This window comes from Zalophus californianus, chromosome 3 (genome assembly GCF_009762305.2).
Source record: "Zalophus californianus isolate mZalCal1 chromosome 3, mZalCal1.pri.v2, whole genome shotgun sequence".
Taxonomy (NCBI): Eukaryota; Metazoa; Chordata; class Mammalia; order Carnivora; family Otariidae; genus Zalophus; species Zalophus californianus.
Genome location: NC_045597.1, coordinates 79,923,773 through 79,928,013, shown reverse-complemented (window position 1 = coordinate 79,928,013; position 4,241 = coordinate 79,923,773). Strand labels below are relative to the sequence as shown.

Here is a 4,241-nt window from a genome sequence, read left to right as displayed (position 1 = left end):
CTGTTTTTGAGGGTTCCTGAAGATTGCTGGAGAACTTGACCGCTGTGGCAGACTAGCACTGATATTTTTTGTTGCCAACTGTTATTTACTATTCTAAGGAAATCAAACAAGCAAAAAACTACCCCTCCAAAACAAACTCCAAAACCAAAACAAAACACACAAACAAACTCACAATTTTTTTATGTTGCTTCTGAGAAAAAGATGCTTTTGTTTACCACTAAATTCTATTTAAAATTTCAAGTTTCAACAGTATAGTAAATATAGCATGTGTCTGATTATTTCTGCTATTGATATATGTTTTCTTTCTGAAAGAGGGATTCAAATTAAAATGAACATTTTTGGGGTCCCCTTATCTAGTCCACTTTTCAGGGGTTGGAAGGGTATGTCAGACGCGCTGTTTCCCCGTGAGCAGTGTGTGATTTGTCCACTCGCCTTCTCTTTTGCTTTCAGAATATCTTGCTCTTGACATATTATTGTGCTTATTGGTGATTTAGATCGTCTGTTTTCCATTAACCAGTGGGCTGCTTGGGGGCAGGGTCCTGTTCTTCAGCTTCCTAGCCAAGTGCCAAGCAAGGATTGATGCCCAGCGTGAGGCTGGAGTCTATTTAAAAATGAGGCCAGCACCAGCGGTACAAAGGCCATCCTTTTGGTAGTCCAGGAAGAATGTGCTGCAATCAACATTCTGGGAAGCGAAGATAAGAATGGAGAAGTTACTCGCACTGGGAGCCCCAGGGAGCTTTGGGTCCCACTTCAACACCAGGAGCTCATTTGTTGCACAACACGGAGATCAGAAGCTGATTTTTATTCTGGTTATGTGTGTATGAATTCTACTTATCTTTTTCCCTGATCAGATGGTGATTTCCTGAAGGGCAGGGTCTATGTCCTATTCAACTTTTTATCTCTACATCTAGCATCCAGAGCTCCGTGAGCACTCAGTGGTGACTCAGATGAAGAGAGGAGGGAAAGAAAAAGGCAGGGATGGGAAAAGGGTCGGAGAGCTTGAGAGTCTCTGCTTTGATTCAGGGGCTTGTTCTGGGGGTTTCTGGGCTTTCAGTCCTCAGGGGTACAATTCAAGCTCTCACTGGCCCTCAGTTGTTGTTTCCAGGTTCCTAGCCACAGTCAGCAGCACAGGGTCCTAGTGAACGTTTCTTGGAAAGGAGTCACAGAGGGAAACTGTGCTTGGATCACCCGGGGCACTGAAAACCCAGCTCATCACAGTGGTGGAAGATCCCAAAACGTTTCATTTCACTTTGTTGAAAAGCAAGTTGTTCCTTTTTTTGACTTTAACATCCCAAGGCTAAGAAATGGTATGAAACAACTTTTAAAAATCTATTTCAATGTTCTCCATTGTTCACAAAAAGTGGATCATAAAGGGTGCAAGATAACTGAAGACACTACCACTCATGTGAATCGCTCATGGAGTGCATTGGGAGGGCCCTTTCAAAAGGCTTTATTTAGGAAGGAAGAAATTGCTAAAACCGGATGTGCTAATAAAAATTAGATTTTAAAATTTTCATTAAAGTTGCATTGTTGGATGTAATTTTACTTATGATCTCCCCTCTATATTCCCTGCCTACAACATTCAAAACAGGTAAGGCCATGTGAACGTGTGTGTATCTGTATATGCACATATATTTTTAAATTGCCAAGTCCAGATGAGAGTTTTTCTTATGAAATACAGATGTACAGTGCTTGCTTCGGCAGCACATATACTAAAATTGGAATGATACAGAGAAGATTAGCATGGCCTTTGCGCAAGGATGACACGCAAATTCGTGAAGCATTCCATATTTTTTCCTGGGATGGAGCCCAGCATCGGGCTCCCTGCTTGGTGGGAAGCCTGCTTCTCCCTCTCCCACTCCCCCTGCTTGTGTTCCCTCTCTCACTCTGTCAAATAAATAAATAAAATCTTAAAAAAAAAAGAAATACAGATGTATGACAATGTATCCTAAGATGTTAATTCACTTTGATGACCAATCTATCTCTTCCACCATAATCATCACACAGTAATTCCAACAGGGAAACCTAAGCGTAAACACTGACTTAGTCACTAAAAAACAAGTTTGGAAAATAAATAAATAAATAAAAAACAAGTTTGGGGTTTAGTATTTTAGTAGTAAAAGTTCAGTTTTTGGTATTAGCCTTAAAAGAGAGTATATACATAGAATTTACTCTATTTGTGTAAGGTAAGGACTGACAAATCTTCAAAAGCCTTGGCATTTAGGACAATGTTAATGCTTTATCCATAAATTTACTCCTTAAACTGTATGATTCTTTGCCCCCAAGTGAGATACCCTGTCTGCTGAACAATGGCCTATGTCTTAAATATGCAGAGACTCTTCCAGAGCACAAAGAGTGTGGCTAAAACATCATGAATGGACAATTGGAAGTATTAGCAAGGCTTGTTTAGCCCTCTCTGAGTATCAAAATGAAGAATATCAGTGTATGATTCATACATGGAAAAAACCTCTGGGACCTCTCTACATGATTATTAGTCTTCACTTTATGGAGGAGTAAAACAAAATAATAATAGTTACCATTTATTTACTTACTCATGAATGCTTACTTTATTTACTTACTCATGAATGCTTACCTTTAGTGAGGGCTAAAGCCTTGTTAATCATTATCTTATCTAATCCTCACAACAGTCCTGTGAAGTAGGTACTATCATTATCCATTTTACAATAAACAAACTGAAGATTAGAGAAGTTAATTAACTTGCCCAAGGTCAGACGACTAAATAAGTTTGGGAGCCATTATTTAAGTAAAATTCTAACAAAGTCTACATTTTAAACTATTATACAGTCTTCCTGGTAAGACACATCTGTGCGTTCCTGTTAATTCATAGTATTCATGTCGTGTATAACTTGATGAAGAAAGGTATCATTCTCATTGCTTACATATAAAAACTTCAAAATGATTTTTTTTTAAAGATTTTATTTATTTATTTGTCAGAGAGAGAGAGCACAAGCAGGGGGAGTGGCAGGCAGAGCAAGAAGCAGATTCCCTGCTGAGCAAGGAGCCGGATATGGGACTGGATCCCAGGACCCTGGAATCATGACCTGAACCAAAGGCAGCCGCTTAACCAACTGAGCCGCCCAACCAACTGAGCCGCCCAAGCGTCCCAAAATGATTCTTTAGGAGGGTGTGTGATTCCCTTTAGTTGTTAATAAATATAGTCCTGTCTTAGTATTTAAAATGGATCTTTTTTTCTTTTACCCTTTTCTGAACTTTTTGAGAGACTGTTTCACTTGGAGGAGCTTTGAATCAGCAACATTTCTAATGAACTGCAAAACAAATCTCTTGTTTAGGTGGAAACCAGGAAGTCACAGGCTTCTGTTGCACATCTGAGTTCGTGGGTCTGCATCAGTATCGATGAGGAAACCAAGTTTCATGAGCTGCTGTGAGAAATAGTCATATTTCCTACCTGAACAAAAAATTCTTTTGATTTACTAGATCTGTTCTAATTTGTTAGCCACTTGCACATGTGACTATTTAAATTTAAATTTTAATTAATTAAAATTAAATAAAATTAAAAATCCAGTCCCTAGTCACCCTCGCCACATTGCAAGTGCCCAATAACCTGTGAGTGGCTAGTGGCTACCATACTGGGTAACACAGATATGGAACATTTCCATCTGCACATAAAATTGTACTGGAGAGAGCTGTCAAAATTACTTAGACTATCAAGCACCAAGTTCCACAGTTAGAAAGACAACTATTTTTTCATCATTAAAAAAAAATTTAAGTATAGTTACACACAAGGTTACATTAGTTTCAGGTCTACAGCACAGTGATTGGACAAGTCTTTATATCATGCTGTGCTCACCACAAGTGTAGTTCCCACCTGCCACCATACGCGGCTATTGCAATATCCTTGACTATATTCCCTATGCTGCACCTTTCATCCCAGTGATTTATTTTCTCCGTAACTTGAAGCCTGTTTCTCCCGCTCTCCTTCACGCATTTTGCCCTTCCTCCTTACCCCTTCCCCCGCCACCCCGCCCCCCGCAACCATCAGTCTGTTCTCTGTATTTATGGAGCTATTTCTGGAAAAGACAAGTATTTTTTAAAGTAAGGGTGCCTTGGGAAGGTAGCAGCCACAGTAGTACTGCCCAGCAGTGAATTTATATTAATTTGGGCTATTGCCCTTTTCCACCGCCAGTTCTGTTTCTTTTCATTACAGAAAGTAGACCCTGTTCAACTTGGTGCCTACTAACGCAGAGCAGACAGTAAACCGC

The 4,241-nt window shown here is 39.6% G+C and overlaps 1 non-coding gene across 1 annotated transcript; it reads left to right on the top strand.

Moving 5' to 3' along the window:
- Positions 1-1,688: 1,688 nt before the first annotated feature.
- LOC113921088 lies at positions 1,689-1,795 on the top strand. Its single transcript, XR_003519496.1, has one exon. It is a non-coding gene; the product is annotated as a U6 spliceosomal RNA (small nuclear RNA).
- The last annotated feature ends 2,446 nt before the right edge of the window (positions 1,796-4,241 follow it).